The sequence below is a fragment of the Mercenaria mercenaria genome, chromosome 5 (genome assembly GCF_021730395.1).
Source record: "Mercenaria mercenaria strain notata chromosome 5, MADL_Memer_1, whole genome shotgun sequence".
In the NCBI taxonomy this organism is placed as follows: domain Eukaryota; kingdom Metazoa; phylum Mollusca; class Bivalvia; order Venerida; family Veneridae; genus Mercenaria; species Mercenaria mercenaria.
In genome coordinates, this window is record NC_069365.1 from 23,536,212 (window position 1) to 23,549,765 (window position 13,554).

Consider the following 13,554-nt stretch of genomic DNA (forward strand, 5'->3'; position numbering starts at 1 on the left):
CTTTCGAGTTGTGGAAAAGAAAACTCCAACTTAGTTTGAAACTACATTTAAACTAATTTAGTAGACTGTTAATTGCTCCATTTACATTGGTTGTATAAATAGTTTTAATTGATTATTTTAATTATCGTCCCCCTAACATACCTCTATTTCCATACCAGACATGTACAATGTGAAATAACATGTGAATTAATATGAATACAATTGCTAGATAACCAATTTAGAATTAATTAATTATTTGCTCTGTCAAGTTAATCAGTTAATGAAGTTATGTCTACTGTACAGGTTGTTATATGTATGTTCTCAATCATTCACATCAAACTTGTGTACCATATTACTGATTCAAGAATATTTTTGATGCACTGAATTATAAAAAGAATATTTTTATATATTTCTGTATACTAGTTATTGTGAAATAGTGGAATATCCTTGCTTGTCTGTAGAGGATTGTGTCTGATCATTGTTCATCTAGTGATGCTTTGCTTAAAGATGTACTATGCTCATCATACTAAAATAATTAGCAGTAAGGTATAGATTTTTGGATATTGATTTAAAGATAATCCTCCTCAGTTTTGTATGTGTATGTGTATGCAGAACTGCTGTTGCAATTAAAGTCATGTCTGGTAATAGCCACTTGTTCAAAAACTTTTTTAAGTCAGAAATGCACATTCATACTGAGTTAGATTTAAACATTAGTGTGAAGCATTTTAATTCTAACACACATACTATTTAAAGAAAAAAATGTGTAAATTATGTTTATTTTGAGACTGTGAAGTAATTGTTCATATTTCCAAATTTAAAATTTCAGTATAATATAGCTTTAATGTCACCAGCTGAAAGGTGTTCTTCATCAATGGTTCAGTGTAAATGGTAATATGTTCTGTTTGATGCATTAATGTTAAATTGTTCTCAACAATGTTTTTCTGTCTCTTATTCCATCAGTGATTTAATTTTCTAAACATATTTTTGTAATATAACAAAAAAATGAACTTTTTTAAAGAATGTAACATATGGTTGAACCTGTGTTAACAACCCTTCTAGGAGGATGGACACAGTGGCTACACCTGATTTTTGTCTTTGTTTATTACATTTCCGTTCTGTAGCAAATTCAGTGCTTCATTATCTATAGAAAAGTGTGGCTGTATATAGCTATTTAAACACAGGTTTAAATCTCCCTCTCTCTCTCTCTCTCTCTATATATATATATATATATATATTGAAACAAAAATAAGGTATACCCGCTACTTTCTTTATAACATGAATAGAAACAGTAAGATTATAAGAGTATACTGAGCTAGGTGGAACATTATATGTGTGAATTTCAGGGAATTGCAAATGTACCTCATTAAGTCATGTGCTATTTAAGATGTGTAACTGGGTAAAGAATATCAGAGAAACCATTTTTATCTTTGTTAAAATCTACCTTTGTTTATGTGTTAATAATTATTTTTGTAACTTGCTTATCAAGGATTTTTTGTCTCTAGTGAGTCAAAATGTTAAATCATGGTCTATTTTCATCTTTGAAAACAATTGGAACTACACTCGTATGATTGTAAGAGGAGACGTACAGGGTCTGAACATTTGGTCTTGCTTTATCTCTGTGATTCCAGCAGATATGAAAAATTTGATACCATACCTCATTTTGATTCCACTGTAATTGAAACTTGAAACCAGAATCATAAATCAACAAAACTGTTTCGTCTACTTAAGTTAAATCACTGCACAGTTGAGAGGAAATTTTCGGCATATAAGTTCCAAAAAGGCAGTATGTTAATGGTCTTTAGTTAGTCTATGTTATGGTAAATAAAGCACTTGTTGATAAGGAAGTCGTTATATATATGAAATGTCACACTGAATTCTGTTTACTTTTAACGTTCATTTTACATATTTTAGTTTATCACCTTAAACATTTTGATACAAGGTCTGTGTGAGAAACATTGGAAGGGATCATAGATTAGTTTGTAGAACTTAAATCACTCAAAATCAGAATGAAAAGAGATATTATTATATACATTAACTGCATGAAATTTGTATATTGAATTTTATCTTAGCTGTTAAACTGTAGTTTTTATGCAACAAGAACCTGCATAAGATTTTTGGAGTGGCTGGCCAGGGAAGTTAGAGATAGAAAACGAAATAATAGTATATCTTAGGTTATCTGATATGGAAGGACAATTGTCAAAAACATACTGACGTATACTGTTGTATTTTCATTTATTTGCAACAGATAGATTCTACTCTACTACTGTAACATTGAATACCTGTTTTAATTTTCCTTTACATTTTTGTTTTTAAATAAGTTACCAAAGTTTTGCTTGCAGTCACTAAAGTGAACATATTCCTTAAATTCCGAGACCTATTTAAGGTGGTTCTGCATGTTAGAATCAAACTTTTTCTACAGTATAAAACATAATTAAACCCTGATTTTTTTTAACTTCAGGATATACTCAGAAAACTCAGTAAATAAATTGACAGAGTCGTGTACTCAATTTTTTTGCGAGACAGATTTGAAAAATTTGGACCGCATGCAAATTTTCATAACAGGAGTCAGGGAAAATCATAATTTTGATAATATTTTCGCGAATAGAATTTTTCTACAATGTAGATTTTAATAAATCTTCTTACAGTCATAAATAAACATGTGGCATATAACATGGTGAAATGAAACGTATTGGTCCATGTGCGTGTTTTAGAGATATTTGCAAGTGGTTAAAGAGATCCGCAAATCATTTTAAGCTGATTTTAACACACTTTTTTACTGTCTTCGGGTGTCTTCAAATTATTTTTTAACTGAAGAAAGGTAGTAGATTGCTGTTGTAATAAATTTACTCACCTATTGCTATTATTTCATAAAATGATTTACATTCCCCTATGCGGAATCCAGGGTTTATTCCATGTTTTACAGATAAATGATATGACGCCTTTACTTCCGGTTAATCAGTAGTGCAGAACTATCTTTAATGGAATATTAATTACGTGACATGCAAGAATATTTCTAGATTTTCAGCCAGTTATCATATATGTCTGTGTTTCCAAATGAATGTTCACAGCCAGGTCATAGGCAGGTATTGATATGCATTTTTATCCTAATGTTTATCATGAATATTTGATATATTGCCCTGGTATTTACTATTATTACTTGGGTGTTTTAACATGTATTTTTTTTTATTTGAAACCAAGGTATGGCGAAGTGTTGCACCATTTTGAGGTAATTATGAAGTAAGAATTCCTGAACTTTTATGTTTTACACCTTGAGTTTTATCAGTGTGCATGTTTTAAGGTGATATAATGTTCACAGATTTTATTCAAACTATTAATAGATAAGAATTCACTTTGTAAGGCTAAAAGAAAAGGTTAGTTTCTTCAGTGTGTCAGTTGAAATCTTCAAAAAAAAAAAGTTACTTCAAAAATAATAGAAAAAACACTGGAATTTAACATCATGAAAATATAATTCTTGCCAAATTGTTTTTGAGGAGGAAATTCCCTGAACCCTCCACCCCCACTCCAGAAACTGAAGTCATTGTTCTCTCTCTGGAATATAATTTCTTTACATATAGTAAACCTGGTAGAGACAACTGAAGAGACTGACCTTGGATTGTTTCAGCTTTTACAGTACATTTTGTCATAGTTTCAATAATGTCTTGTTCCATCAAATTGAAGTATTTTATTATCTTGTAATTACGTATTTATAATAAAAGTGAGAAATACAAAGTTAACATATATTTCTGTTGTTATCTCTTCAGTCATAGAAGTGAAGAAAAGTTACACCAACAAAGCTTAACATGCCCATGCCTTATGAACGAAATTTATCAAAAAGTAAACTACATGCAGGTGCATCTATGGCCTGGTTTGATCATCTACTATTGTAACTACTTTTATTAACTATTGCATCAATTGCCTCTAGTTAACAGATATAACAGTATTTTTTAACTAGTTGAATTAGTGGGTGTGCGTGGTTTGTCTAGTTTCAAAATGGTGGACAAAGGGTAGAAAATGTCAATGAGGCGGTGGAATATCATCACTTTAAGCTCACCTGAACCGAGCTAATGTACAGGTGTGTGATAAGTATAGGTGGACGGTATGTTGGCCATTGTCAACGATTAACATGAACATTTCTGAAAAATTGGTCAGAATTACACCAAATTTCGTTAATAGCATCCTGCAAGGTCCTCTCTAACACATGTTCAAATGGTTTTGAGTCCTTTTAGAGGACAGCAGAGCTAGAAGTGCAGTAACTTGTAAACAACTTCTCATGAACTGCTTGATGGATCTTTATCAAACTTGGTTTGCAGCATTTTTGTAAGGTCCTTTCAAATTTTGTGGCCTCCGTGGCCGAGTGGTTAAGGTCGCTGACTTAAATCACTTGTCCCTCTCCGATGAGGGTTCGAGCCTCACTTGGGGTGTTCAATCCTTCATGTGAGGAAGCCATCCAGATAGTTTACATAAGGTTGGTGGTTTACCCAGGTGCCTGCCCATGAGGAAATAATGCAAGGAGGAGCATCTGGGGTTTTCCTCGACCACCAAAGCTAGAAAGTGGCCACACGACTGAAATAATGTAGGTGCAATGTTTAAAACTTTTTAGCTCGACTCTACGAAGTATAAGGAGAGCTATCCTACTAGACCCGGTGTCGGCGTCTTTCTGCGTCCCCACCTTGGTTAAAGTTTTTTTACACTTTCTCTTTTTTCAACTTATCTCTGTAATTACTTGATGGATTTGATTCAAACTTGAAATACTTATTCCTCATCATCTGACATAAGGGCCAGAACCCTGGCTCCAATATTTCATGAATTATCCCCCCTTTTCACTTAGATTTTCAGGTTAAAGTTTTGATGCACTTTCACTCTATCTCTGTTACTACTGAATGGATTTGATTCAAACTTAAAATAGTTGTTTAACATCATCACCCACATCATATGACACAAGGTGCATAACTCTGGCACCATTTTTTCATGAATTATTCTCCCTTTTTACTTAGAATTTCAGGTTAAAGTTTTGGTGCACTTTCACTGTACCTCTGTTATTACCGAATGGATTTGATTCAAACTTAAAATAGTTGTTCAGCATCATCACCCACATCATATGACACAAGATGCATAACTCTGGCACAATTTTTCATGAATTATTCTCCTTTTTACTTAGAATTTCAGGTTAAAGTTTTATGTACTTTCACTCTATCTCTGTTATTACTGAATGGATCTGATTCAAACTTAAACAATTTTTCAACATCATTACCCTTATCATATGACACAAGGTTCATAACTCTGGCACCAATGTTTCATTAATTATTCCCTTTTACTTAGAATTTTATGTTAAAGTTTTGATGCACTTTCACTCTGTCTCTTTCATTCCTGAATGGATTTGATTCAAACTTAAAATAGTTGTTCAACATCATCACCCACACCGTATGACACAAGGTGCATAACTCTGGCACCAATATTTAATGAATTATGCCCCTTTTTGCTTAGGATATACTTATATAGTGTTTTGATACATTTTATCTTTACCTCTCTTATTACTTTAAGTTTATATTTTTGACATAGACTCAGGCTATTGAGCAATATCTTCATCCACAATTGGAGTCATTAAACACTCCAGTGACAGCACTAGTTTCCACAGATGTACCCAGTTTAACTATCCAGCATGGAAATAGTTGAGCGCGCTGTCTCCTGTGACAGCTCTTGTTTAGCTCATCTGATGTTTTTTGGAAAAAAAAGAGCTATAATTGTCATTTCTTGATCGGCGTCTGCGTCGGCATTGCCTGGTAAAGTTTTATGTTAAGGTCAGCTTTTCTCCTAAACTATCAAAGCTATTGCTTTAAAACTTGCAAAACTGGTTCATTACAAATAGCTGACTCTGTACAGCCAGAAACATAACTCCATCCTGCTTTTTGCAAGAATTATGGTCCCTTTTGGACTTAGAAAATATCACAAATACACACGGGTAGGACAATATTTCTATTATACAGAGACAAAAACAATCAGATGAGCATCTGCACCCACAAGGCAGTACTCTTGTTTCAAATGGGGACAGATGGTCGCTTTTAGGGCCACTAAAGGTAAGTATAGAATTTTAACGAATTCTCTTAAAAGGCTTGATGGATACATCAAACTTGGCATGTAGCATCATTATAAAATTTCTTCAAATTTTATTCAAATTGGGGCATTCAGACCTTTCAGGTGCCGCTACAGTTAAAAATAGAATTATCTATAAAAAAGCTTCTCCCCATGAACCATTTGGTCTGTACCATCATTGAAGATCCTCTCCCAATTTTGCTCAGATAGGAACCGTCGACCCCTTTCAGGGCTCCACAAGAACTAAAACAGAAATACCTTTAAACAGATTTTCTCTTGAGCTTGATGGATCTGCATCAAACGTCAAACATTGTAGGATTTTAGGTCATGTAAAATTTATTTAAATATGAGCACACGTCTCCTTTTAGGAGCGAACAATTTCAAAAAGAGACACCTTTAAACAACTAGTAATGAACAGCTTGAAATATTCATAAAGCAGTTTATCGCAAGAAGTCAATTACATGATTTTGTTCTGTTTTTGCTCATTGTGTCTCTAAAAGGGGTTAAGTAGATTTCAGAGAGGACCAAACATGCCATTCATGGGAAGGGAAGTCGCCAAAAAAATTTTCTGCTCTAAAAGGGGCCAAGCGAAACAAAGGGATGCTTCTGACCAAAGATTGTGAAGATGCAATTACATCATGAAGGAAGATCGTTTAATTAAAGGATTATTCTTCTATTTTCAGCTCTAGAAGTGGTCAGATAAAATTGAAAAAGGGCTTTGTGAGGATGCTACAAAGTATGGAACATGAGATGTTTCTGTAAAACTGTTACAGAAGGTCGCCGGACCATCCGCATATACTGATAGCTCAACCAGAACAAAGTTAAAGACTTAGTGAGCTTTAAACATTTACGTTGGTATATTCTAGTTTGATTATGGATAAAGTGACATGAATGGTGAAATATTTGCTGACATAGAAATCACAAGTTTATATAATGATGACATGTTATACAATCTTATTGATCCAGCAAGCCAAGCTTTTAACGATAGGTTAACCTGCGTTAGCAGTAGAATAAAAACTAGGAAAACAACTTAATAACTCAGTTGTATGGTGGCTGATTTCTGCCATTTCGGTATTTCGTCTGTCCAACATAACGAACATATTATGTATTACACTGTCTACATCAACTTAGTACAATAAGGAAGGGAGACAATTTTACATAAAATAGACAATGTTTTTCTCAGACCAAAGTTTGGTGTGGTTTACGAGAAAAATGTCATTTAATATTTTTTTTGTGTGACCATGGCGACCGCTAAAACGTGCCAAGTGGAGCTACTGGCACAAATATATGAAAAGTTGCTACAAGGATACTCTAGTTTCAAGTTGGTGAATGAAGTTGCTTGAAGGATTTATCTATATTTAGCTCTGGTTCTCCCCAAGTATGGCCATCATGACCAATATGTTAAGAAACTCGACAGAGATCTAAGATCCGTAAAGTGGTTCACGAGAAGGAGTCATTTAATGATCTTGCTTTTCTGTTTTAGCTGTGCTTTGGTGAAGATCAAGTTCTTTTTTCATTTTTTTTAGCTGTGGTAGCCCCTAAATGAACCAATACACAGATGTTCTAGACCGACTTTGGTGAAGATCAGTAAAGTGTTTCATGATACATATTTTTTTATCTCTTGCAGACCCTATGTAGCCAATCCAAGCCATTTGCATAAACCTGTGAGAGGTCAATACAATTATGGTAAAGATAATATTTGATGCAAAAAAATAAAGTGGTTCTTGAGAGGTAGTTTATAATTTTAAGGCCTGGGTAAAAGTCTGTCATGAAAGGTGGAAGAACTTAAACATATATTGCAGTGATGGGCGTGCCGATGGATGAATGCCAACAATTACGTTGTACTACATTCCTCCATCTTCAGTATAAATTCAAGTTATCTCCATGCCTTAATTACACAAGTATAGTTAGAAAAAATGAATAATAAAACAACCATTATTTGCGGCTAATGTTACAGATGTTAATGTGTTAAGTTACTCAAATAGCACTATTTTATGATGGGTTAACATCAACCCATAGCCTGTTGGCAGCAAGTGATTTTGCCTTTGCGACCAGTGCAAACCAAGATCAGCCTGCACATCCGTGCAGGCTAATCTTTGTCTGCACTGTTCGCTGTTAAGTCAGTTAATTTTCAGTAAACACCTTTTTGAATAAGTGGTACTGCCCAAATAGAATTATGGACCAGTCTATTTTGGAAATATAGCAGGGTAAGGGTTAAGAAGGCATCTATAATATAGAACCAATGCAATATCTGGGAGATCTATTGGTAATATCAATGGTTCAATTATAGTTGCCAATTAACTTCTTGTAAACTGAATATATCAGCAAGTAACAGTATTGAATTTTTTCTCATACTCACAATAAAACATGCTACAGTTTTGCAATAATGCTAGAAATGTAGTACACCGAGGTGAAAAACCAGCAAGAATACAATATATTTCATTTGTTCACATTCTTTGGGGTAATGAAGCACATCAAAGTGATAAACAGTCACCTTATTCATTAGAAAATCAATAACTGATATATACCTATTTATAGTTTGACAATTAGACTTGTAGTTAACAATTGGCAATCTCGAAATATCTGCTTTATAGATTCCCTTAAAGGTTCATAATGCTTTAAATTTTCATCTTAGAAACAGATTGACCAGCTTTCCAAATAGCTGTTGTGCGTAATTTCATAGTTAGAAAAGCAGTAGGAGCCAAAAACTGAGGGAGGTAATAAAAAACAATAGAATCAATAAAGCATTCTAGTATTTTCAGCAATATTCAAATCTTCGACAAATGTTAAAGACATCATTTATCAGAAATAGGGTTTAACAAGAAATTAATGTATTTCCTGTTCATAACAGAAAATGTGGCAGCAAAATTTTATACTAAGGCATTAAGAGTCTTTAAAATGTACTGCATAACCTGGCATGCTGTATAAATGCATTAGAAATAATTTGAAAATCTCTGGCTTCTGATTGGTTGCTTAGAAAAGTTGAACTGTGATGCAGACGGATATATAACTATATTTCATATTTATAATCTATCCTAGACTGAACGTTTCTTATGACTACACTGTTTAATGTTAATTTCTATTACCTGTTTGGATACAATATCAATAACAGGAGTGTACAGGGAATAAAAACATCCTTACATAACTCTCTTCTATATATAGACAATAAACAACATTACATAAACATGGCAAATAACACGGTATTTATAGAAACAGATTATATAATGTTAAAATAAGCATAAAACAGTAGTGACATGTAGGCTCTGCATCACTTACCTGAGCAACCCCTTACATCTTAGAACATGACAGCTAGAACTTAATCCGACAAGTTTCATAAACATCAGGTAGTAAATGTGACCTTTGGAGTGTTACCAAAGTTTGTCTGAAATAGTTTTCTTTATCTCAGACAACCCAGTTTTGGACAAGACCAAGATTTCATAAAGACAATTACCGGTAACATTTTGACAAAGCTTCACTAAGATCATCTAGAAACTGTGGCCTCTGGAGTGTGTATAAGGCAACTAGTTTTTACAATAGACAACCAAGATTCAAACTTGACCCAGATTTTATAAAGGTAAACATTCTGTTCAGGTTTCATATAGATGAGGTAGAAAATACGGCCTCTAGAGTCCCAACAAGGTTTTCCATGTCTTGACCTAGTCACCAAATTTGGACCCCAGATGACCCAGTTTCAAACCTGACCTTGATTTCACAGAAAACATTCCAATAAAGATTCATGAAAATCAGGTAAAACTTGTGGTCTCTGGAATGTTAACAAGGCCTTTCTAGAATTTGGCATGTATTAAACTTAAAAGGAGTTAGAAATTGTATACAAACCTATTTCTCAAAACAAATACTTTTTTTCTCACATAAATGATACATAACAGTTAATATTTACTTGATTATCCGTTATAATAGTAGCTGTAAGTAAATATGTTTCATGTTTGTATATATATATATATATATACATGTATGTTATTGATAGTGTATGGGCCAGAGGCCTAAATCACAACATGACCTAGTGATCTAGTTTTTGTCCCTAGATGACAAGTTTTAAAATCTGACCAAGAAAATATTCTGACAAGGTTTCATAGGTATAAAACATGTCCATTACAATATTAAAAGCTTTTCTATGATTTGACCTAGAGACCTTGTTTTCAATTTCAGATGACCCATTTTCAATCTTGTCTGAGATTTTATTAAGATAAATATTCAAACAAAGTTTCATTAAAATTGGGCCTAAATTATGACTTCTAGTGTTAAAAGTAGTTATTGATTAATGATGAAGACTGACACAGGATATCACAACAGCTCAAATATTTAGCAATAATTTTAAGACTCTTGTGCAGCAAAATAAGAATCATTCACTGGTTGAAGGTGTGGATCAATATTTGAGCTGTGCCATGAGAAAACCAACATAGTGGCTTTGCGACCAGCATGGATTCAGACCAGCCTGCGCATCCACGCAGTCTGGTCAGGATCCATGCTGTTCGCTAACGGTTTCTCTAATTGCAATAAGGTTTGAAAGCAAACAGCATGGATCCATGCTGGTTGCAAAGCCACTATGTTGGTTTTCTCATGCCGAATCTCATGTTCAGGTAAGGGAACTATTTAGGCAGTTTCAGATTCTTATTTAGCAATAATTTTAAGACTCTTGTGCAGCAAAATAAGAATCATTCACTGGTTGAAGGTGTGGATCAATATTTGAGCCGCGCCATGAGAAAACCAACATAGTGGCTTTGCGACCAGCATGGATTCAGACCAGTCTGCGCATCCGCACAGTCTGGTCAGGATCCATGCTGTTCGCTAACGGTTTCTCTAATTGCAATAAGGTTTGAAAGCAAACAGCATGGATCCATGCTGGTTGCAAAGCCACTATGTTGGTAACTTTCTCATGCCGAATCTCATGTTTAGGTTAGGGAACTATTTTGGCAGTTTCAGATGTGGATGTGGCAAACCCCCCCCCCAAAAATGACCTGCATAGTTCTCCACTGTGCCTTTAATTTTTTTTTTTTTTTTTTTTCAATACATCTTTATTTTCCCCGTCCATAGGTGTGCGTGGATCGGGGCACTCCACGGGAACACACCGTACAAAGAGTGCAATATATACAAAATATGAAAGACACATAATAAAAGACACTAGTTAATCTGTATCAAACAAGCAATATAATGTTGATGTATTGTACCTTATATGTTAGGAGATAAACATTCAAATGAAAAGTCATATTACATTCTAGCAAGACAAGTATAACTTAAGACCTTAAGACACTGGTACACTGGTATAGAAGAAGTAAAGTTCTGTACAGCTTACTAACACTTCTTATAATAAATACAAAATAAATACAAACTCATTCACATATTCTTTTTAACAAAGACCAATTTTCCTTTTTATCTTCTGATATTTTTGTTTCTTTAACAATTGACAAGGCTAACTTTAGACTTCCCTTCAATCCATTTAGGGATGGAATACAACCTTTTCTTTTGCACATATAAATATATCTTTTTACTTCCAGGCAAAAAATGTTATAATGTTCAAAGTTCTTTTTAGAATTTCCTAAAATGAAGGTTTTGCAATCAATCTGAAAGTCTCGATCAAAAGTTATAACATAATTCTTGGTTTCTAATATAAACTTTTCTATTATTGGACATTCCCAAAACAGGTGGATTAAAGTTTCAGTATCGGTCTTACAAAAAGAACAATTATTAGAATCTGGTGTAATGTTCATCTTGTGTAATAATATATTTGTAGCTAATATTCTGTGTATCAATCTGGTTTGGAACCACTGTAGATATGTATCTTTTGTAAGAATAAACACCCAGCTATGTAAGTATTTCCATTCTATTGGTTCAATTTTAAAATTATCGTTCCACCTGTCTTGGCAAGTTGGAGTATCTGTATTGTCTATAAATATATCATACATCACTGAAGTTCCCTTATTACAAGTTATCAAAGGTTTTACATAACAAGGAATTATAGGGAACAGGGGGGTAGACTCTGTTTTCATATTATTGTCCCTTGGTACTTTTTTATAAAATGTTTTAACAGCTTTAAGCATTCCTTCATACTGTAGGAAATTGATTTTCAATCCTGTATTTTGTTCAAATTGCTGTCTACTTAAAAACCTTCCATTTGTATCCAGCAAATCTTTTACATATCTAACCCCCTTATCATACCAAGCTTTAAAAAACACCGGCTAATTGCCAATAAGAAAGTTGTGGTTATAAAACAAAGGCATTTCATGAAATCTTTCAATACAGTCAATTGGTAATACATGCACAAAGTCAACATAAGCTTGCAAAACATCTTTCCAAAATGCATTTGTCAATATTCTATGTACAGTTTCTATATATGTTTTACCACATTAAACAACTTTTCAATATTCAGAATATCATCCAGTAGTATATAACATTTTAAGTTTTTTCCACTAACAGCACGTTTAATCCATGACAATTTTAAGCTCTTCACATAAGAAACAGTATCAGGCATTTTCAAGCCACCTTCTTTATAATCTTTTATGAAAACAGTGTTTTTAATTCTAGGAGTACCATTCCATACAAACTCACTGAACATTTTGTTTATGGCATCTAATACAATTTTGTCTGGATTTGGCAATGATGTAAAAAGGTGAGTTAACATTGGCAATAACAAGGACTTAACAACGGTTATACGTCCTATAGGGGTTAATTCCCTTCTTTTCCAATACTGAATACATCTTTTCAATTTCTCTATCTTTTCATCAAAATTTAGACTTAGCATTTTATCTAAGTCAACATGGAATTTAAGTCCAAGAACTTTAAATGATGTACAACCCCAATTTAGTTTCCACTTTGTTTTAATTGCTCTTGTACTATACTTCAAATTACCTATCCATATGACATGAGTTTTTTCAAAGTTAACTTTCAAACCTGAGTATATTGAAAATTCATGCAAAACATCTAGAGTGCAATTTAGTGAATTATCTGATCCGTCTAACAATAAGGAAGTGTCATCTGCAAATTGTGCTATCTTATATTCTGTACCATTAATCTCAATACCTTTAATATTTTTGTTATTTCTTATTTTTATAGCTAAAATCTCTGCACAAAGGATAAAAATGTAAGAGCTACCCGTCTGTAGAATGTCCCTGGACAAGCAAGGTTTTCCATGGAAAGTGCATGGAATCCCTTGGAAAATATGCTATTGACCCTGGAAAACACTGGAATACACAAATCCCTGGAAAATTTCCATGGAAAAGTGACTGGTATTCCAGGGTCACACTGGAAAGTTTCCAGGGTCACACTGGAAAGTTTCCAGACACAAAGTTTCCAGACACACAGAAAATTGCATGGAAAATGTCCCTCAACTAAAAATGTGTATGGAATTTGTATGGAAAAATTCCCTGGACACTGAAGTATTTGCACTTAGAGTTATTTTCAAAATGACTCAAGAAACATCACTAGAATTGACTAAGTCCAGTTTTCAGGCTTTTTTTAATAAAAAAGTAC